The 24,365-nt window shown below is 41.0% G+C and overlaps 1 protein-coding gene across 14 annotated transcripts in view; it reads right to left on the bottom strand.

Annotated features, from left to right (window-relative positions):
* The window catches only part of CLOCK (clock circadian regulator), an 88,837-nt gene that overhangs the window by 52,581 nt on the left and 11,891 nt on the right, over positions 1-24,365 (bottom strand). For 3 of the 14 annotated variants that reach the window (XM_038398490.2, XM_043513798.1, XM_043513799.1), the window contains exons 2-5: positions 14,399-14,617; positions 11,997-12,097; positions 6,695-6,753; positions 848-958 (exon numbers count right to left, since the gene is read on the bottom strand). The exons of 1 other annotated variant lie outside the window; for it this stretch is intronic. The gene's annotated coding sequence lies outside the window, so the exon portion shown is untranslated. The remainder of the gene's footprint in view (positions 1-847; positions 959-6,694; positions 6,754-11,996; positions 12,098-14,398; positions 14,618-24,365) is intronic. 10 more of the 14 variants (XM_043513793.1, XM_043513794.1, XM_038398485.2 and 7 more) reach the window with 7 other exon arrangements.

Raw genomic sequence — 24,365 nt, 5'->3', positions numbered from 1 at the left:
TGGTTGATATTATTCTGTCTCACTACATGTTGTTCACTTCTGATGCAAGCTACTTCCAGTGTTTAATGACATGAGATAAATGTAGTGTTCAAAGAGACAGAACTAATATCCTTAGGCTTTCACCTGACAAAAGCTGGAAAATTGTAAATATATTTTCCTTTAGCTTGTCCACTGCATGTGCTAGTAACAATCGCAAAATTAGTCTTCAAAACAAATCTGGTATTCAACATTTACTATATGCATCAAAGATCTATGAATTTTTAGAATATCAAATTACATAACATTCCATTAATTTTCAAAAGAAACAAATGTGAGAATAGCAAAGCACAAAAGGACTTCACCTGGCACAAGACTGACCTTTTCAATATTACAGAATCAGACGTCAGAATCACTATTTCCATAACAGCAAAGTACATTCAATATTGTTAGACTACCAATTTCACCTTACTGAGTGTGCCTAGATTTTATGTCAAAATTAGCAGCACAAGTACGGTACCGAAATTCCAAGTACCCAAAAGCCACAGAAAAAACAATAGACATTTGCTTCTCTCTTTAAGGCCTGCTCCTGCTCCCTCTGAGTCCAATTTTGCAAGGTGCTGAGCACCCTCAATTCTTATTTAATTGTATAGGCCTGAACCAAAGCCCATTGAAATCAATGGAGAGACTCCCATTGCCTTTAATGGGCTTTAGATCAAGCCCTAGGGGGACTGAGGGCTCTATACCTTTTTGAAACCAAGTCCATTAACTTCCTTGACAACAGGAACAGATCCCTAATGTAGTTAATAAGAAAATCACAGGAGCCAAATTACAACACTGTAGCTCATAATTACAGCAACACTTTCTTTACCTCTTATACTTTTTGGGACGTTAAACTGTGATATTTAGGATAAACACTGATCCTTCAGATGAATGTGGGTTTAAATATATCCTCTTCTACAGAGGGGCATCAAACTCTGCACTGTAAAGAATCAAAAATGAAAAGTTAGAATAACTGGAAATGACTGGAATTCTGCAGGTCACTAGTATTCAAATGCAATATTTACAGCCATCATTTATTCCAATTACTAGTAAAGTATAATTGTGATATATCATTTATAAATGTAACATTCTGCCTGATGAATTACAGAAATATCACAAAAAGAAAAGGAGTACTTCTCAATGTGTCAAAAACAGAAGTGCTTCTCTTCAGCAAGAGGATTACTCTGAAACTTTGTCTGGCTTGACTAAGACCTCCTATTTACCTCTATCTGTAATCGTGGTGTCATCCTTGACTCAAACTTTCCATCTCCCACATCGCCTAAGTCTCTAAATCTCCCTATTGTTAATCCTGAAGCAGCATTTGTCTATACCACTCCCTCAACTCCTTCTCTGCTGTTTTTTATTCATGTCTACATCCCTTTTCTTACCGATTACCTCAGTTTGTCTCTGGTTTCATCAAATCACTGTTCTCTGGACTCCAGAATGTTCAGAATGCTGCTCACTCACTCACAGAGAAACCCAGCTACATCACTCCTGCTACCACAAACACAGCCACTGGCTCCCCCTTTTCTTTTCAAAATAAAGTCCAATATTACTTTCTTTTTAAGTACTTATTCCAAACCTACCTCCTAGATCTAGTCTCTACTCCCTTTCATGCTCCCCTTTGCTAATCTAGCAATCACCACCTTTTGGTTTTAATGCATTCTCTTCTACAGTGCCCATTGTCTAAAACAGCACTCCATGCCACTTTGCATCCCTTTTCAAAGTTATCTAAACACATATCTCTCCTCCCTTGTCATATCTCATTTCTCCCCACCTCAACTATTGGCCACACTGACAGCATGTTTTGATTTCTTCACTATACAATGAATGGTTTACCACTGTTTTCTGTCATTTTCACTCCTGTGCCTTATATTTAATGTTATAATGTATTCTGGTTATAAGAAAAAAAGTTCATTTTCTCTAAAGCGAGAAGTACTGAACTTGTGTTTTTTGCTAAAGGTTTAAGAGTTATTATGCTTCGGAAAGTAAAATGTACAGGTAGTATGTTTTAGTTTAATTAAAAAGGTAATGATCACTCCTCTCCCTGTTTCTACTGGAAGTATTTAACTGGTTAAAACACACTGGTAAAAAAATATGAAATTAAAGCAGAGCAGAGCGTTCTGCCAAAAGAAGAAAAACAACTACACAGCATGACTCAGTGAACCCGCTCATTCTTCTCTGGCCTAATAACCTGCTGGCCCATTGACCTACTTTTTTTTTTTGTAAGGTGGTTAAACCCTCATCTCACATTTAAACAGTTTTGTTCAGTTTGACAAGTATAAACATTAACAGTTACAAAGAGACTTGTTGAAATCTAGATTACAGAGACTGTAATATGAAGCCTATGTTTTTAAACTGTTCAGAGCAGGCGGGCTTTGCCAACCCTTCCACAAGTTCTGACAGCTCTAATGAGGAAAATTTTACAGCTCTACAAGCTGCACATGCAGGACATCTACTGCAGAGAATACACGGAGGGTAAACAGTACAGAGCCACATTTCACAATATCTAAAAAGAGTATAATAAAAAGGAAGTTAAAGGAACATTGAAGAGGGAATTTGGAGAAAGGAGGAAAAAAACTTTTGACTATTTCATAACTGGTAACTGAACATATGCAAGTTTAAATGAAAGTAAGAAAAAAGCTCAACACAGTGGAAAAGCTTTTTGAAAATAAAACCACATAGCTCTCGTAAGTAGAAAACAGCATGCACGTAAAAGCTTGCAGAAAGGTCTGGATGCCTACACATAAGTATTGCCAGGTCAAAATGTTCACAAGTCATGAGGGTCTCCAAAAACCATCAAATTTTAAAAATATATTAGGTTATTGTATTTGCCTTCTAGATTCTAAGCCTTTAGAGTATATTCAAGCAACATTTTCAAACTTTTCTCTGCAATCGTAAGGGATAGAAACTTATTTTTTAATTAAAGCTGAGATTCTCATGCAATCTCCTGATTCCAGCAGCTGGGTCTTTAAGAAAAACAACACTGAAACTTACAGTAAAATCATGAGAGTTGGCAACACTATAACATTTCTACCTCATGGTGACCTGCAGACCAGAAGTAGACAGTGAGTGACATCTACATGGCTGTTGGAAGCATGCCTCCCAGCCTGGGCAGACAGACATATGTCAACTCTGCTTGAGCTAACACGTTTAAAATAGCAGTGTCAACATTGTGGCATGGATGGTGGCACAGGCTAGCCACCAGAGTATGGACCAGAGTGTTGGATGGTTTGTACTTTGGCAACTAGCCTAAGCTGCCACCTGTGTCACAATGTTGACGCTGCTATTTTTAGCGAGCTAATATGTGTCTGTTTATCCGGGCTCAGAGGCATGCTCCCAACTGCAGAGCAGACATACCTGGGTGGCCAAAGGAAATGAGATATTGAGTCTTTAAAGCACTTACAGAGTCACCAGCTGGAATACTGCCCAAGATAATAATGAAAGTTTATACGACATGAGTGTGGGGCAGATATCTATATGGAAAGTATTAGCAATCACAGTAAAGTTCTACCTCCACAACTGGTACTAACATTAGTACCACTAATTCACAGAAGTGAGTTCAAAGATGGAACAAGGCCTGCAGGTTGAGCAATCGTCTCACTCCTAGCACCAGTCCCTTCAGGACGGAACTGAGAAACTGCTGAAGCAGTGTAGGGAAGCTTGCATTGCCTCTACCTGTCCTATATATCTGTTGTGTGGACAAAGAACTTAAGTCTCCAGGGCAGTCAATTCAGTATTTTTCCTATATCACTAAATTCACTAAATATTTTAAAGAGGCAGTGAATTTTTAATCTTATTTTGTAAACAATATTATATACATAGACTGATTTTACAAACAACTTCTTCATAAAATCCATAGATTTTAAGACCAGAAGGGAAAACAATTATAATCATCTAGTCTTATATAACATTGGGCCAAAGAATTTCACCAGGAAAGATCACAGAAAACAGAATTCAGTTTTCTGACAGAATCTGCACTTCTCCCAGTTTTTCAATTTGTTAGGCTTAGTAAGTATTTCTGAAAACAGGGGAAGATCATTAACATTTTAGTACTTAACGGTCTCTGTGCCACAATCCTAATATGATCAAGGAATTGACTAATGATCTAATCGGACTTTTTTTACCGCTAATCCTCCATGATTTTTAAAAAATCAAAACTGTTCTCAAGAACAATATTCTGCAGTTATACAATACCTCCTGATCTAACCATTACACCACAAATACTATTTACAATAGGAACGCTCAGGATGGTTATGTATTTTTGGGTACTACTGGTGAGCAAAAAGCTGCTTTTTAATTTGCATCAGTGGCTCCCAGCTTTAATTTGTATCAGTGGCATAGCTGCGCTACTGCTGTGCATCTCATGAAGATGCTCTATGCTGACAGGGCAGAGGTCTCCTGTTGGCATAATAAAACTACCTCCGTGAGCAGCGGTATCTATATCGGCTCCCTCTGACATAGTACTGTCCATGCTGGTGCTTACGTCGGTGTAACTTATGTCGCTCAGGAGGGTGGTTTATTCATGCCCTGAGCAACATAAATTATGCTGACATAAGCTATAGTATAGACATAGCTACAGCCTTCTAGTCCTGAATCCCCTCATTCACCCCTCCCTTACAAATATTCAACCTGAGTTTTACTTAGCTCAATTTCACCCTGTTATTCCTTGCTGCATCTTAAACATTTCCTCTCCCCCTTTGGTGCTTACACATTTAGAATACCTGAAAATGTTTACATCATTTTGTTAATTGCTTTTGCTAAGCTAAACACAAATTTCTTGCAAGTCCTTTATCCCAGGTCAGTCTCTGCAACCCATTTATCACTATGTTTCATCATCCCTGCATTGCCTCCAATTTGTCACTCTCTCTCTGGTTTTGAGGTGCCCAGAAATAAAACCAATATAGACACTATCTATCTCTCATGTCTGTAACATGATTTCATGGTGACTTAGGCAGTTACATAATAACCTCTATGTTAAAAGAATGTAAAGATTGCAAAGTCAAGCACACAATTTTCTTAACCCTCTATCCCTGCTCCGCCACTCAAGAGTTCCTATGTGATGCTGAATAAGCAATTTTTTACAAACACAGTAACTCATTTAATACCACAACTCATATAGTGCTAGTAGCCACATAACACCATCTTTGCTTATTAGAAGCACACTAAAAGAAAAGAAGTACTTGTGGCACCTTAGCGACTAACAAATTTATTTGAGCATAAGCTTTCGTGAGCTACAGCTCACTTCATCGGATGTATTTGGTGGACCACCAAATGCATCCGATGAAGTGAGCTGTAGCTCACGAAAGCTTATGCTCAAATAAATTTGTTAGTTGCTAAGGTGTAACAAGTACTCCTTTTCTTTTTGCGAATACAGACTAACACGGCTGCTACTCTGAAACGTGTCATAGAAGCACACTATAAGAGAGCCTTCTAAGTATTCTAAATTAGAGATCTGTATCTCCCACTTTCTTCCTTCCCACATGTAGAGAATTAGCTTGGGGTGTGTGTGTGTGTGTGTGTGTGTGTGTGTGTGTGTGTGCGCGCGCACACACACACAACAACTTACTGAGGGAAAGCTAAATAGATTTAAATGAGTTCTGTATTTAGTTCTGAAAGTAAATCAGTTTCACATTCATTCTTCCCTGTTTAATAATTTCATCATTTCAGTGGAACACATCAATCAGGGAACTCATATTTGTGGAGGGAGAGATCCTCTCTCAGAAAGCTAGGGCCAGTCTCAGAAGGCTTTGAATATAAGGACATAAACCTGGAACTGAACTCTATAATTAATGCAGAACCTATGCAGAAAGCAAAGCATTAATGCAATGTGTACACGCTGACATGAGCTGCTCTCTCTACTCAGTAACAGGTCAGCCTGAGTTTTGCATTTTTTAATATGGTCAATATATATTTTTATATGGTATTCATCTACATAAAGGACACCACTACTGGGCTATGTACCTGCAACGAAAGGATGCATTAATCCTAAGGCTAGTGGAGGACTCTGGCAATGTAACTTGTAAGGTTCCTGAAATGTAGCTAACAGATTCTACAAGAACAGAATAGTAGATGCACCCTGCATCACTCAAGTACAGTATTAAACTCTGCTATTGAAGGACTTAAGACTTAATCTGAAGCTTGATTATTCCATTTGTGGAAATGCAAACATATGTAAATAAGGGCCTGTTAATGGGATTCTTTTACAGTGGCTGAGGTTTTTAAATCTCTAGGATTGTACATTGTTATAACTGCTTTTGATGCTTAACTCTTTGCATGCAGGTGAATCACACACAACTGAATGGCTACCTAAGTGCTTGTGGAGAGTGGACAGTTTGCACTGCCTCCTCAGCTCTTCTGTCAGTGAGAGCCTGAAAGAATCTGGGTAGGGAACTGAATTGAGACTCCACTTTTATGACAATCTGCCCATCCAAATCATCACTGTAGAACCTCAGTTTTTTAGAATCAGCTGTCATCTTATTACGAGGCTGGGAGGGGTAGGGAAGTAAGGGTGTCTTTCAGCAATTCAGCCCTTTCCCTGCAAGGGATAACTTACTCTGTGCCTTTCTCGAGCAGCGGCTACACTGTGTAATTCTGTGTCGCAAACATTTTTTCTTACCACTGAGCCAGAGGCAATGCATTTGGCATACAAAATATGACAAAATGAAAAACTTACTTTTCTAAAACTCTTGTGGCTGTTACAGGACTTTTCCACTTCCCTCCCACTACAGCTACCTGTTATAAGAACAGGAAGTCATAATTAAACAAAAACTTCAATAGCTGAAAATTTGACTCCCTAGCACCTGCAACTGGATAGAGCAAGGGAGAACTCCCCTTTTTGCCTTCACAAAACAAAAATGAAAATTGTTGCATTCAGGCTAGCAAAGTTTAAGGTTATATTCTGAATTCCATCGTAATCCCTCATAACTTGCTCTGATGCAGGTTTCCATGTCAGGAATTTGCTCCCATGGGAATTGTATTTAAAGCAAAACCTTAGCCAGTCTCTTTCACCAGGCATTACACAGATGGCAAGCTATGAAACCCAGGGCCCTTAGCTGACTGATCAGTTCTTTACGTTTTCTGGTTTTAAGTTAAACTGAGGAAGATTGGGTGTATTACTCCAGTACTTTTTATTGGGAAATCTTAATAACTTGACTTGAAGCCATGCATCATGTGCCCCGATACCACAGTAATGGGTGCCTTTAAAATGCATGTAATCAATAAAGTAGCAATTTCTCAAATTTTAATTCAAGCATGGAAAGTTTCAGTCTTGATTTTAAACCAGAAGAAAATGTTTCTTGATTTTAGACCAGAAGACAATATAACAAAATTAAAAGTAAAATTACTAATGAGCTCTCATAGTTAGTCACATAGGGACTATCACCCCCTTATTCCTTCAAGCTGAAGCCTCAAGCATGTAATGCCCAATCATGTTGACCAGTTGAGGGGCTGCAATGTCTACATTTAGTTTGCTATTCAGTCCCTCTTAAGTCTTTCAGCAGTACCACTTTCCAGGTTTCTCACAGAATGACTATTATTTCTAACACCATCACCCCAAAACTCACATACTATTTTCATATTTCCAATCTAAATATCCAGTTTAAAGATTCTTCTCCATATTTTTAACTTCCCTAGGCTTCTCTGTGTTACCTCTATCCTCTCAAGTTCTCAACGTCTCCCAATTTAGCATCAGCAACTTTCAGTAGCATGCTGCTATCCTCTCTTTCCAGATCACTATTGAAGATATCTTTAGTGTTTGGCTTCGCTAATTTTAATAACTAGCGACTAACATGTTTGGATTTAAAACAAAATTGTATTAGACTATTTTACAGTTCATACTTTTTATTTTGGTAAATAATAGGTTTGAATCCATTCCCTATTCTGCTTCCCAGTTTGCCAGTTGAATCAAATAATCCAGCACTATGGAGGGTCCGGAAAATGCCTGGATCTCACATGATGTGTCAGTGGTCATTGCTATTTAAAAAATTAGAGGGACATAAGCATCCCACAAACAGGCATCCATACAGACAATATTTGGAGTTCGACTCTCTAACAAGGGTCAGTTGTATAGAAGGAAAAGTAGAAAAAAGTTTTCTTTTTGAAAAAGTATGTATTTCGGCTCAGTAGAATATACCTTATCTTAAAACACTGTGAACGAGGTTTCAGTGATGCCACCAATAAAGTGCAGAGCCTGCTGTTACTCTACTTAACACTGGCAACAAAATAAAAAAAAAAATCAGGACTCCAACCACTAGAGGATTTATTAGACAACCATGAAAAAATTGTGTAAATTAGCTGTTGAGTCTATGTGCTAATTGATTAATACTTACTTAGGCCTTGTCTACACTACACAATTTTGTCAACAAATATCAAGTTTCATCGACAAAAATATGAAGGTGTATACACTGCAATCAATGCTCCTTCTGCCAACAAAACTCTTTTGCCTTGCTGACAAAATAAAATCACCTTGACGAGAAGTGTTGAGCTTTTTGCAGCAAAGTTATATCGACAATGTGTCAGTGTAAACATGTGCATGAGTAGTCTTATTTAAGCACAAGCATTTCCAGCAGCACAGGCTAAAGGTTTATTAAAAACTACTTTGTGGCATAACATTTTACCACTTCAAAATAAAATTACTTCAGTGCAAACAATGAAAAGCTTGGACTTTCAGAATACTAACAAAGTTACTATGAACTCTCTCTATATATACACACACACACACACACACACACACACACACACACACACAGGCCAGAGTTTAAAAACAAGGAGCTTAACATGATGCTCATATTTAGGCATTTGAGACAGAGTTTCAAAGGCACCTAATTGACCTTTGGAGTACAAGTCCCACTGACTTCAACCTGCAAACCCTGGTGGAGGACTAAAGCCCAGTTGAAGAATTTCAACTTTATTGACACATGAAAGTTCAATGTGTTCGCTCAAATACAGTAGGGGCTGTTTGTATTGTTCTCACAGTAAAGATGGCAGTGAGGCCCTAGACTTGTCTTTTTTAGCACAGATGAGCATTTTAGATGTGAAATTAAGAAGAAAAAATATAAAATATAAAGTCTGACTAAAAATTAGGAAACTGAAGAAACAAGTGTAAAATATCTATTTTAGCAACTTAAGACCATAAAATGGAAAGAAGCATACTATGTAAAATACTATGTAAATTACAATTACTTCAATTTTTAAAATTTAAATTAAAATCCATTATGTACATTTAAAAACTGTTTTACATTTTTAAATCATTTTTATTCACCCTACTTTATACATTCATAAATTTCAAGGCCAGAAGGGAACATGATCATCTTGTTTTACTTCCTACATAACAAAGGGCCAAAGAACTTCTCAGAAATAATTATTGCCAGTGATGGAGAATCCTCCACAACCACTGGAAAGTTGTTCCAATGGTTAGCTACTCTCACTGTTAATTTATGCCTTATAATATTCTTCCACCTCCTTGAGGCTGGCAACAGGAGAGAATTGTAGGGAACATGCATATTTTGAGTGAAGCATGTTAATGCTGAGATTTAAAATACGTTAAAAGTATTCAAATAAGAAAAGATTTCTAAAAAGCAAACAAAGACTTCATAGCACCAATGATGAACCTAGCAATGGTGAAATACGCAAATAGATTCTGAATGTTCACCTCAGTACCTTCATTCACAACTTTGAAAAGTAAACAACCATACAGTATGTCTTTCCAAAGGAGGAGATTTAATTAAAACAGGTGCCTGATACATTGGAAATACTATGAGAGCATAAATGATTCAATGTGGCTTTTAAAACATGTATTTCAAAGAAAATTAGGTGTTGTAGATGGCAGAGGTAACATTTCTTTAGTATATTGTACTCTAGTGGCTATCACAAAATAGATATACCCCCACTCTGAGCTAGGCTTCTTTCAGAATTCAGTGGCAGGAAAAAAAAAATCATGAGACAAGAACATTAGGATACCCACTACTACTACTATAGCTGTTTCTTTATCTTCACCCTCACCCCCTCCCATGTCTCCCTTCCTCAGTCTTTTCACATTTTTCTATCCTTGTTTCTTCACTAAATATTATGACTCTTCTTACTTCCCCTGCAGCAAAGGTGACCAGACGTCCCAATATTATTGGGACAGTCCCGATTTTAACCCATTTGTCCTGTGTCCCGACCGCACATCAGTCAGGACACCCTTTGTCCCGCTATTGGGGACGGACCGCTCACCATCACCGCCAAAGTCCTGGGGCTGGCGTGGTGGCGCTTCCTGGGGCTCACGTGGTGCCGCTTCTGGGGCAGCTCCCAGCAGTGCGCATGCCCGGCCACCAGCAGGAGCCTGCAGTGCGGGTGGTCCGTGGGCACAGAGGCAGAGGAGGTCTCCGAGTGCTGCACCAGCTCCCTCCCTCAGAGCTGCGGGCTGGGGCTTGCACGCACTGGCAGAGAGCCCTCCCCCTCACCCCACCATCCAACCCTGGGAGCCAGAGGGACCTGCCGGATGCTTCCTGGGAGCCACCCCAGGTAAGCACTGCTGGGATTCCCCATCTCACCCCCCGGCAGGTCCCTCTGGCTCTTAGGGTCGTGGCAGGGGGCTCTCTGCATGCTGCCGGTGCCTGCAAGCTCCGCTCCACAGCTCCAGCAGCTCCCATTGGCGCTTTTCCCAGCCAATGGGAGCCACGGAGCTCGTGCTTGTGGTGGACACAGCATGTAGACAGTCTGGAGACCCCCCTCGCCGCTCTGACCTTAGGAGCCAGAGACCTCCCAGCAGGGCTGGTGAGTGCGGCCAGGGAAGGGGGCAGGGTGTGATGGAGTGAGTGTCTGGGAGGGATGTGTGGGGTGCTCGGCTGTGAGGGTGTGGAGGACGCTGGGCAGTGGGGGAGGTTTGTGAGTTTTGGGTGCTAGGCAATGGGGGAGATCTGTGTGCGTCAGGGCACTGTGGATCTGTGTGGGGTATTGTTGAGTTGTGGTGGTGGGGCTGTGGGGAAAGGCACTGGGAGGGAGGAGAAACCTGTGCCCCTGGCCCAGTGGCTTCTTCTGGGGGCTGGAGCTGGGGCCATGAGTCCTTGCCCTGTGGCTTGTGGTGAGGGCTGCAGCAGGGGCTGTACACCCCTCTTGCAGCTTCCTAGGGCTGTGCACCCCCTCTCATGGCTCCGGTCAGGGTTGTGCACCTGTAGATCTCTTTCTCCCCGCCCCCATCTCACCCAGTGTGTCCTGATATTTCACTCTTGCGATCTGCTCATCCTACCTGCAGCCCATTTCCTTTCCCCCTCCCACAATTTCTTTCCCCTTCTTACAGCTCTGCTACACATGCAAGCAGTAAAGTGAAACTGTCAAGATTTCAGATACCTTCAGCTAAGGCATCAGAGATCTTGGCAATTTTACTTTGTAATTCATAGATTGGAGCAACAAAAAGTGTCTGGTATTCTTTTTAGTCCATACCAGTGCACACTGAGTCAAATCTTTAGTCCTGGTAAATTCAGTCCCTTAAACTGGTCTCAAAATCCAGTGCTAAACCCATTCAAAATAAATAAAAAAATGAGATCAAGGATGCAGGGGTTTCAGTTTAGCATAGGACTGAGGGTACCCCATATTTTATGAGGCACCTGGAGCACTTCCCCAGTGGTACTACCATTAGCAGCAGAACTAGAGTGAAACCCATATGGAAATTTTATTCTATGCTCCTGCTAAACTATGGAGGAAGTACTCTATTCAAACCTAGTACAGAAGGTATTGAATTAAATCCCTATAGGGCATACAAACTATTTAACCCAAGAGTAATGGCAGGAATACATTTATAAAATTGCTTAAAATAAACTAACATCTATGGGAAAAAATAATGTTTATATAAAAACCTATCAATTAGATCACAAGATTTTGGGGCTAAATGATAGAGTCTTGTCTCAATGTTGTAAACTACAAGACTAAATCCCAATGCCTGAGTATCTCTTTATACTCCTTATATGGTCAGGATAACCATATCCATAGACACTCACCGAACTTAACTGAGATTCTGATTTACAGCGTTACAATAATTTTCCGAAAGCTCCACGCAAAATTAAAGTACTGGCTCCACGACTCCATTCAGTTTCAGCAACTGCAAAAAAGAAACCCAGCATTTAATGAAGCAGTTCCCAAAACAAAGACTAGACATACACTTAACATGAAAGACAAATATAATAAATTCTTATTCTTTCAGAACTTTCCTTTTCTACTTGATGGATTTAAATGCAAAAATCAGCCACACAACTTGGCGGCAATTCTGTCTTAATGCTGGAAAGGAATTCAAATATATCTGAAGTTTTTATTTGCATTAAATAAAATATGTTGCCTTTAAATTTTATGCCACTATGAAATAACTAGCCACAAAGTTTTAGCATGACTTCTTTATTCATTTTTAATCTCTACATTTGTTGAGAAGTGATAAGTTATCAATAAAACTATCCAATTTTACAATTTCAAAACATTTGTTTCTGCCCTTTAACTTCTGCACAACACACACTACTGGGGTAACTGACACAGCCAGAATCTGAGCATTGGGAAAGTGCACAGGAGCCCTTGGTTAAACAAATAACCCACCACATACAGGGATCTTGTTCAACAAGAACAACACGAGTCTCTGCCCACATTCTTTTCACGTATTTTAGGTCATGTCCACACTACGGTGCTGAGCACTATACTGTAGATGCTTCCAACAGTTATGGAAGAAGTTCTTCCATCACTGTAAGTAATCCGCTCCCTGAGCGGAGATTCATAGGTCAACAGAAGAATTCTTCTGTCAGTCTAGCTAGGTCTACACCAGGGCTTAGGTTGGCACAGATACGTCCATTAAAATTTGTAAGTGTAGACAACCAGAGACAGGACAAACCTTTGCCTCCAGTACTTCCTATCTTGGTTTCCAGTCTGCAAATCTCTAACAGCAGTATGTCAAAGAGCACTATGGACCTTTTACTGCAGGGTCCACACAGACAGCACACAGCAGGCTGGTATATTGTACATTCACAACCCAGCTTGCTGTGCATTAAGTCTTTGTGTAGACAAGCCCTCTGTTTCTCCCTCTCATGAGAATAGCTCATCTGTGTTTCTCTCACCTCCTTTAATAATCCATTAGGGCAAGTATTAACCCTGGAATGGATTATTTGGAACCAGTTTCTTCTTTTGTTCTTTAAATCCTGATTAGGAATTAGGAGACTATTTTCTCAGGTCATTAGTTCTCTACACCCTAGTACACAAATTTTGAACTAATTGTATTTCCTCCTCACTGTGATAGGCACAGCAGCCCCAGTAATTATGACCAAGGCATTTAACTGCAGGGAAATACAACATTTCCCCATGCCTGTGGGAAGACAGTGATTGTACTGCTGTATATCCTGTTCATTGTGCTTCCACAGCAGAAACATCAAAATGTATCTAAAAAAGATCTGTTTCATTTTGCTGCTCCTACTGGGAAAATGGTTTTGTGCATGAGCAGCAGCACAGGTGCACTCCTAAAGTAGCATGACACAAACAAGCGTACATACAAAGCGATGAGGAAGAGGCAAGAACAACTGAAACAGCTTTCCTTCGCTTTTACCTCTTCAAATCTCGTCTGAAATCATCCCTTGTCTATGCAGCTTAATTAATTTGCCTGCTCTCTTTTAAACTTTTAGCTTTTGTAATTACTTACCTTATAAAACAGTAAGATAGCATCTTTCATAAAATCTATTATAAAATCAAGCTATTGTGACATACCAGGGCACAATTCAGACTAGTGGGGAGCTGTGTCATCACTGCCCTACAACCTTGGGTGCCTTGCAATGCTTTGCTGTAGCATCTCCAACCTGGATCACTTACAAACAGCCTTGCAGCATGCAGGCCGCACTCTGAGCGTCTGTGTGTAACTGCAATCTGCCAGCTACACACTGGAACTCACTAGCCATGGTTATACTGCAGAGTGCTCCCAACACATGCTTGGTCCCAGATCTTCCCCCAGAAATGTACGTCCTATACTGCCCAGCCCTCTCCTGGACAATACCAGTATATTAAGTCCATTATTCCTTTAAGGGAATCTACATGGACATCCAACATCTTGACAGATGAAAGAAAACACGATGAAAACAGCTAGTGCTTGACAGTAGTGTGGGAGAAGAGCCCAAAGTACGAGCAGATGATCTTCCCCTACTTGAACATCTGAGCTTCTGTCAAACGTCTGGGTCCTTCCCCACCAAGAGGAGCGACCATCGAGCACAGACCTTCAGTGAGTAAGCCTAAGCAAAACAAAGAAGGAAGGGATTGCCATAGGCCCTCTATCTTCTCTCTTGGCAGGGACTATAGAATTTAAATGGCAAGACAAAGGTCAAGACAATTTGAAAGCTCCAAGCTGAAAGAAGCACCCGCATTATCGCAACCGCAACCACACCTTTTCTAAATGGATCTGGTCCCAGTAGTGTTGGTACCATTGACCAACAGAATTCTGGCTCATCCACTTTTCTGGGGACATTTCTTTCACCCAGGATGTTCCATTACCCCACACTTGGGCGCCATTAGGAATTCCCAAGGGGAGACAGGTTTATTGACCAGCACCAGTCACTTGCCATTGCGTCACTGGCTGCACCATCTACACATCAAGTGGCGAATCCTGGAGGGACAAACCAGACATTAAAGGAATCATTATGCTAGTTTATTAACTTAAATAGTTGCCCAGACACTTCCATTTAAACATGCTGGATTAGATTAAAAAGCAGTAACACAAGCTTAAGAAAGAGATTTTAAGTGAGTATAAGTAATGAGGCATAAAAACCAGAAATGGTTACAAGAAAAATAAAGATAAAATGCTTACTAATATCTACTTTAAAAAAAAAAACCTATCACATGCTCCACCAGATTACTGACTAAACTTTTCAGGTCAGGACCCCTCCCCCAAAGTCCAACAGCAATTTCCTTTGCCTTCCCAGGTGCAGAGAATGTGATGGGCAGGGAGAGAAAGAAAGGGGTGTTTGTTTCTCCTTTTTATAGTTCCAGTCTCCCTTGTGAAATTTCTAGCTGAAACCCAGGAGACGGGAGTCTACATAAAAGGATAGTGCCTGCTGGGTTTTTCCCCCACCTGTTTGAATTTCCTTGGTTTTCCCTCCCTGCCTGATGACTCGGTTTACTGCTTAAATGCAAATTAAGGCAAGAACCTTCCTTTGTTTAGGACAGACCTAACTTCCGCCTGGGCACAGCTGTGAGGTTTGGAACATGTGTTATCCTTATCATACAGGAGACTCTTACAGCTTCACATAAAATATTGCCAGACATATTTTATCAGGACAATCCTGAGAAGCAAATTATAAATTTTCAACAGATACCTTACAAGGCATTCTTTGTACCAAGATTATTACAATAGCGTGGAGGACGTGAATACAGAGGTGTATTCTGTCACAGGAATATTATTAGTTTATATCAGGGGCAGGCAAACTTTTTGGCCGGAGGGCCACATCTGGTTTCCGAAATTGTACAGAGGGCCGGTTAGGGGAGGCTGTGCCCCGCCCAGAGCACCAGGACAGGCAGCTATGCTGCCCGGCTAGAGCCAGCCACACCACGGCACAGCACAGAACACCGGGTCAGGCCGCAGCTCTGCAGCTGTGCTGCCCGGCAAGAGCTTGCAGCCCTGCTGCCCAGAGCATTGCGCTGGCAGCACAGTGAGTTGAGGCTGTGGGATAGGGGGAACAGCAGGGGAGGTGCTGGGGGCTAGCCTATTGGGCCAGAAGCTCAGAGGCCGGGCAAGAGGGTCCCGTAGGCCGAATGTGGCCTGCGAGCTGTAGTTTGCCCACCTCTGGTTTATATGATCAAGAACAACTTCAGATTCAGGATTTACAGCCCAAGTAAAACAATTTTTCTTGGGAAGGAGAGAGAATAAAGGAATTAATCAATGGTACAAAGAAATAATACAGAGAGACCTAGAGAGGTTAGGAATGTCGGCAGGAAATAAAGTGAGATGCAACCTGGATATTGCAAGTTAATAATCCAAAATTGGTATTCAGTATAAGAAAGGCAATGTGCCTTTGGAAGAAAATAATGCCAAAAAGAGATTTACTCTACATATAAGCTCACAGCATGGTAACACAAAAAGCATTTGTAATTTTGGACTGCACACAGTATGCATATGGCAATGGTGAAAACATACCTACTTTACAATGATCTGGTCCGAACACTACAGCATAAATCAACACGTAAATATTTCAGAGACTTGCAACAAATGCTGAACAGGCAAGAGGGTTGACTTAGGAGGAAAGCTTAGAAAAAACTTAGTATAGTTTGACCCAAAACCCCCACCACACTAAGAAACACATTGCTTTAAAGTGTGTAAAGAATGGAACAAGAAAAAATGGAGAGGACTGGATTAGGGAGAGGTTAAAAGGTGTATACCTAGAACTAACTGCACAACTAATTAGCAAAGGAACATTTAAACTGATCATCCTTCAACATTTTTTAAACTTTTTTTTCCATTAACTCTTAATGAGCATCTGAAGGAAGTGATGGAAGTCCAATTGCTGCAAATTTTAACAGTTATTGGTTTAAGTTTATTTATCTTATGCTCAGATCCTCCAAAATCCTATTTCATCGATATTGAAGTACTTTGCTCACCTACAGAAAGTGAGCTTTGTAAACTGCTTTTTCTTTTATAATCCTAGTAATTTTGGAAGAGTTGGTCTTTAAATATTCTGGAACGGGGATTTTGATCAGAGTTGTAGAATGCTCTTAATATTCAGATAGCAAAAACTCTTTTAGCCTTTAAACAGATATTGAAAAGGTATGTGTTTAATGTGTAACGCAACTGGGAATGTGTTTGTGAAAGCGGATGCATACATATCATTTTAAGTCTACACAACTCAGTCCAAGATAGTGAAGGGCATTGGACATTTAGTTTATCTTGCTAAGTAAGTAATTTTTTCATCCCAGTTCCTATGATTCATTGATTATCATGAAGGAAAATGCATAATATTTATAGGTGACCTTTGTCCAAAAATCTCTAAATGCTTTACAAACAAGTCTCAACATCATTGTATGTAAGTTATTATAGGCAGTTTACAGAGACGCTGATATAAAAAAAAGAGTTAACTGATCTGTGTAGAATCACACAGGAAATAAGCTGAGCAGACAAGCACAGAACCCTGCAACCCTGGCTCACAGTTTTATTATTAATGATTTATGAAATGGTAGCACCTAGAGGTATTATTTTTATTAGAGTAGCATGCAGAAGCCCCGTTTGGGATCAAGGTCTTATTGTCCTAGATAACCTATGTGTATGTAAGACAACACGGAGGTTCTATTCCCAGTTCTGCCTCTGACCTAATGCCCTGAACAAGTCACTTCCCTATAAGTGCCCATTTCCCATCCTACCATTTGTCTTGTCTACTTAGGGTAAAAACTCTTCAGGGGAGGAACGGTCTCTTATTATGTATGTGTGTGTACACAGTGTCTGGCACAGTGGGCTCTGATCCTGACTGGAGCTTCTAGGCATTACTGTAATATGAACAACAGGAAAAAAAGAAAAGCATGCCCCTGCTTACAATCTAATTTAAAACACACAGAAGCAAAGGAAGAGGGAAAACAGTAGTAACTATACTAAGATCACATAGGTACATGTGTACAATGCCTAGCACAATGACACGACCGCTATACAAACAAACAAGTAGTGGTTACAGAAGTTAGCTTTTGAAACAATGATTCCAAATAATAACTCTTTAAAAAAAATAGGAAATGGCATTCCTATACATACATTAAATATGGAGTATATATGAAGTATTATACACCAAAAGCTACATTAAATGAACATTGTTAAGGTTGCAAAGTCATGCACTGTGCAACCTTAATTCAGTCCCCTTGCACAGATGCTTTGTAATAATCTTTAATTACATGACCACATTTTCTTTCCCAGGACCTTTGCCTCATTCAGTGCATAGGAGGGATGGTGCACAACTAACAAGCAACTATTCAATATTTTGTTTTCTGGCACATGATGGCATCTAGCAATGCCCCTCTGCCATGTACGCTGGCCAAATCGGACAGTCTCTACGCAAAAGAATAAATGGACATAAGTCAGACGTCAAGAATTATAACATTCAAAAACCAGTTGGAGAACACTTCAACCTCCCTGGACACTCAATTACAGACCTAAAAGTGGCAATTCTTCAACAAAAAAAAACCCGTCAAAAACAGACTCCAACGAGAAACTGCAGAACTGGAATTAATTTGCAAACTGGACACCATCAAATTAGACTTGAATAAAGACTGGGAACGGATGGGTCATTACACAAACTAAAAACTACTTCCCCATGCTAAATTTCCCCCCCTACTGTTACTGACACCTTGTCAACTCTTTGAAATGGGCCATCCCGATTATCACTACGAAGTTTTTTTTTTCCTCCTGCTGATAATAGTTCACCGTAATTGTCTCGTTAGAGTTGATATGGCAACACCCACCTTTTCATGTTCTCTGTATATATATATATATATATATATATATATCTTCCTACTGTATTTTCCACTCCATATATCTGATGAAGTGGGTTTTAGCCCACGAAAGCTTCTGCCCAAATAAATGTGTTAGTCTCTAAGGTGCCACAAGTACTCCTCGTTCTTTTTATTGTAATTACTGGCACTTCCCCCCCACTCCCCAGACAATGAATGTTGTCTCTCTCACTCCTGAGGGACACAAAAGCACAGAGAACTCAGCTGCTACTGGCATCCTGAAGCCACATGACCTGTATGCTGCTAGCCTGTTTCCTGCGATGGTGCCAGCCAAATACATTGCAAAGTGGCATGGGAAAGTGTCCTCCTAAGGAGGAAGAAATAAGACTGCCATCCTTTGCAATCCTCTCCCAAAGGTTTCTGAGTATCTCCATGAAACTGTCATCGAGAACTCTCAGGAAGATAAAAATGTACATCCCTATTCACCTAAACAACGTGCACCACATGGCCCCTAACCTAGCCCAACAGAAGCAGATGCCGACTCTACCTCTACCTGAGCACAGGACACTTAATTGATGTGGATCGTGAAATTGGCCTGCCATAGTACTGTTCAAAAATTTGTTTCAAATTTACTTCCTAAATTTTTAATTTCTCACAGTATACCAGTAAAACAATGAAAAAAGTCAATACTTTTGACTCACACACTTTTGGATGGGTCAGGGGCCAACTGTAAATGGCAGAGGGGGAGGAGGAGAGGAAGGAAAAGCAAAAAAAAAAAAAACATTGCAAGGAAAAATGCTGCACACGCTTATCCGATCTCCCTTCCCCTTCATCAATGGGCTGATCCACACTTGTCTGGCAGAACAGGCTAGACTCCTGTGGAGGTGCTGGCTCACAGTATGGTTAGAGTCCCCCATCTCATCTCCTCTCCCCCTTCTTGCTGTTCAGAGCAGGGTCTCCATCAAGTATGGCATGCAGTTCATTGTAAAAGCAGCAGGTCTGTGATTCAGCACTAGATTTCTAATTGCCCTTCCTTGCATGTGGTGTCCCTAGCAAAGTATCTTCACTTTCATGTAGCACTGCTGCTGATCCCGGTCGTACACTTATGCCTGTGCCCTCCATGCAATCTGCTCATAGATGTCCACATTTCTACAGCTGTTCCATACTTGTCCTTGCACAGCCTCTTCTCACAGGCCCAGGGGATCTAATCCTTCTTGGCTGCTCCCAGCAGAAATGTATCTAGTACCTCTCTGCATGCATGGACCCATGGTTGGTTGGATGCAAACAAAAGTCAGCTGCTAGGTGTGCTCACCACAGAGGGCAACTAGGAAATGGCATTTCAAAAAACACACAGTGGTTTTTAAAGGGGGGAAGGTGGGCTTCTGGTCTTTGTGAACCCTGGGCAGTGGAGTTTATAGTTGTGAGCAGAATGGTCACTGTCACAGGGACTGGACATTGTGAGACAGCAGCTGGAGGACTGTCAGGATTGACAAGACACCTTCCCTTATTTTCAAGAAACTTTAAATGAGAAATGCTTATTGATACTTCAGCTTTGGAGGGCACTGGCATAACACCATTCTCCAACTCCAATCACAGTGACCACAGCTTGACAGGCAGGGCTGTGTCTACATTCCCACTGCATCTACCAAAACAGGTCGACCATGGTTCTACACTGTTGGGGGAGGTGGTTTTACTGCACCTCAGTAATGGGATGCTTATGTCATCCGGAGAAAAATCTGAGTGTAGACACATGCATAAGTAAATTGATGCAAGGTAACTTAAATTAATCCAAGTTTGTAGCGTAGCCTGGGCTGTAGTAAATTAGCACTCTACTTCTATCAGAATTATCAACTAGAGAAGTCTGATAACCCTGACTTGCTTTTATCTACTTTATTGGAACATTTTGTTATATTTACACATATTTTAGCTCTAATACAATTTGATTTAGCAAATTAGTTTAATCAACATTTCAATCTTACCTTATTATTCTACAGTATTCAACCTATGGCCAAAAAATACCTGAAACAAACTCTAAAAGAGAAGCAATCTTTAAAACTGAAGCTAGTACAAGTGATGTAGTGAGGCCAACAAGATTTTCTGAAACCCCTGATGGAAGTCATAAGCTCCTCTGGTTTGTTGCAAGTGCTTAACAAAGAGCAGCAGAAAGACCAGTGAAGCATTTTTTTTTAAATTAATCCACTTCATTTAATGAGAATCTTATTGAAGAATGCAATTAATCAAGTTATGTTGCTGGTTCTGAGCACTCAAAGCCTCAAAAGCTTAGTGAATATTTAATTACCACCACCTTCTGGTTACTTGCTTATTTCTTACTGTTTATTATTGGTAATACTGTAGCTCAAGTTTATTAATTGTATTTACACCTACACATAATTCAGACCTTTAAAAAGGTCTTGTACAAACCTACGGCAATTTATTCATTGCTTTAAAAATGCTAATCTCTACAGATCATGACTATTGAAGTCCTTTGAGTTTGCCTAGCATACACTTTATTTTTAAAATGAACAACCCAATAAGTGAAACCTCTTCTCCTCCTGCCCCATCACAACTATTCAAGCACAGATGCTTAGCCTCTCTTAGCAGCGACCCAGAAGATGTTTTCACATATTCCACAAGTCTCCATTCTGGAGCTATTCTATGATACATCTCCTAACCCTTTCTACCTCCCATTACACGGCTGCTCCAAGAGCATCAATTCTCTGACTCAAAAAGGCTCCTAATGGCACTCCAAGACTGAGCTAGCAAATGGGGACAATACACACATCAATTACTGTCCTTTGAGAGTTTGAACACCTCACTTACATGCTTGAGTAAAACTGATCCAGGAAACACAAGTCTTAAGACTGTTCTTGAGCTAGTGCATCTCATGTAGCAGCTCTGTCACCAAATCACCAAGTTGTCTCTCTCTTCTTTAAGTCTTATACGCTGCTTATGGGCCTTATGCTCTGCTCTCAAAACTCCAACAGAAGTCAAAAGGAGGTATAGATGGCTTGATTCTGAAATCAAGCCCCTAGCATTGACAGCAGTGGGGAAAACATACAAATCAAAAGCGATTCCTGCTTCAACTGCTTCTATTTAAGTAAAGGGACAGTGTAAACTTTTTTTTTTTAAAAGTCCTTTAACAGTATCACTGGTATGCTCATGTGTTTTTAAAAAGCATTTCCAGGGTCCAAGACAATGGTTTCTGGGGCAAATGGCAGGACCTCAGAATTTACTGAGGACTATGACACCAATCCTGCAATAAGAACTATGCAGGCAAACCTTTGCAGTTGAGAGATGCCCCAGTAAAGAATCAGGACCGAGGTCCTTGGCAAATGAGTAGAAATTTGATTCTCAAATGAAAGCAATTGAAAGTGACATACAAGTGTTTGCATCAGTTGAAATCAACTGAAAATCCGATTTTAGTTAAACCTGTACAAGACCAGCTCTTAAGCCTATGACATGAGATAAGCTGGCAGTGATTCAATCATTATTTTACATAAAATATGAATCACTTTGATGTTTAAGTGAGTAAATGTGGATTATTACATAACAATATTAAAATATAGATAAGGCAGGACAAATTAGTAAAAAGGTCTAAGGCTTATGGAGGTGATTAGCTGGATATGAAGGCAGAGTTAATGTTGGCATTTGAAGCTCAAATGAATTTTCTGTTATAGGAGTCATTGTCCTTGAGTTCATTTTATGACTGCCTTAACATATGAATTTCCTAGTATTTTTTAAAAAAGAAATAGTATTGAAACAATACTAATGCTTTATAATTTGTATCCTCTCTCTCCTACCACACTGACCATATCAACATGTCCTCAGATCCCTTTACTGCAGTGGTCTCCAGCCTTTTTATGCCCAAGATCACTTTCTGAATGCAAGGACAACCCAGGATCTACCCCACCCCTACACCTAGGCCCCGCCACTTCCCCAAAGCCTCGTCCCACTCACTCGATCCCCCCATGTCTGCGTCACTCACCTCACCCCCACCCTCACTCACTTTCACCGGGCTGGGGTAGGAGTTTGTGGGGGAGGGCTCTGGGTGGGAGCCGAGGGGTTCTCAAGTGTGTGGGGCGGCCTCTGGGCTGAGCCTGGGGCAGGGGGTTGGGGTGCAGGAGGTGGTGACGGGTGCAAGCTCTGGGAGGGGGCTCAGGGATGAGGCTTGGGGTGCAGGAGGGGGTTTGGTGTGCCGGCTCCAGGAGGGGGCTCAGAACTGGGGTGGGGCCTCCCGCCGGGCAGCATTTACCTCCGATACTGCAGCCTGGCTGCCTAACCTGGCCTCATGCCTGTCCTGGAAGGGGCCAACACAACCCTGTGGCCCGTGGGGAGGGGAGGCGGACAGCAAGTGCTCTGCATGCTGCCCCTCTCTGCAAGCAGCACCACCGCAGCTCCCATTGGCCACAGCTCCCTGTTCCCAGCCAATGGGAGCTGTGGGGGTAGTGCTTGCAGGCATGAGCAGCGTCCGGAAGGAGACCCCTACCCTCCCACCCCCAGGGCTCCGCTGGCCGCTTCCAGGAGTGGCGTGGGGCCGGGACAGGCAGGGAGCCTGTCTTAGCGGCAGCCCTGCTGTGCTGCCGGAGATGGTGATTGACTGGGAGATCCTCTAGGATCGACCGGTTGATCGCGATCGACCAGTTGGTGACCACTGCTTTACTGTCTTCCTGTCTCTTTCTGAATGAAGGCCAAACTCTTCAACCCATTTCCAAGGGCTTGTCTACATGGTGCATTAATACACCCCAGCGGGGGGTGTAAGTTCTAGTGTACACCAACGTGTCACATACTAACTGGTCCATGTGGACCCTGTTGGCATGCACAAAAAGTTCCCTAATGTATGTTAATGTAGTCCTGTTTTAAACAGTACTACATTAACATGCATAAGGAAACTTTTAGTGCCTGCCAGCAGGATCCAACAGGCCAATTAGTGTGCAACATGCTGATGCACACTCGAATTTACACCTCAGCTGGTTTGCACTAGCACAATCTACCCAAGCCCTAAATCTCCACACAGTTCTTTTTCTGCCAATATTTTCACCATTTCTCAATTTTTCACCTTGTAGCTTCTTCCCTTCGTCAAATTTTTCCAGTGATGTTTCCTACATCTTAAATGACATCCCTCTTCCTATCATTGATCATTTTGCCTTTTCTGGCATCTTAAGCAACAAGAGTAGAAAATAGTCTGTTTAAAAGAAGTGTTTTGAACTACAGTATTCTGAACTGGGAAGGGAGGAGGGAAATATGCACAAGGAACTTAGAAAGAAGAGAAAAGATGACAAAGAAAAAAGAAGAAAAAAGAAACAAATATAGAACAATATGACACTTGTACATGTAAGTGAGATTGGGAATATGCATGGGCAGGGCGTAGATGTGATCAGACAAATGCATGAGAACCAAGGAAGGGAAAAGTTTTCATAGTAGCAGCCGTGTTAGTCTGTATTCGCAAAAAGAAAAGGAGTACTTGTGGCACCTTAGAGACTAACAAATTTATTAGAGCATAAGCCTTCGTGAGCTACAGCTCAAAAAGAGGAATGAATAGCTCAGCACGAGGACAAAAATGTTCAAGTTTTTAGGCAAATTGGATAGGTAACCAAAAAAATTAATTTCCCTACAAAAATTTCCCACCATTTCTCCTCCAAAATAGAAATAAAACCCTTATTTTTACAACATTCCAATCATCCATTTTAATCTACCTGAAACTCAAATCTTTCTCACAATACCCTAGAGTATTAGCAACAGTAACATTTTTGACACCCTACATGAATCAACAGCAGTTCTCAATCTGCAAATTACAACTGCCAAAAATATCACAAGGTAAATCATGCTGATTGCAACCAGTCCCACTCAGATCCTAGAAGCATCCCATGAACTGCTGAGTTGATTGATATTCTCAGAGACCCAGCACTTCCTTTGAAACACTAAGAATAAGATAC

Source organism: Dermochelys coriacea, chromosome 4, assembly GCF_009764565.3.
Source record: "Dermochelys coriacea isolate rDerCor1 chromosome 4, rDerCor1.pri.v4, whole genome shotgun sequence".
Taxonomy (NCBI): Eukaryota; Metazoa; Chordata; order Testudines; family Dermochelyidae; genus Dermochelys; species Dermochelys coriacea.
This window is presented reverse-complemented; position numbering and strand designations above follow the sequence as displayed.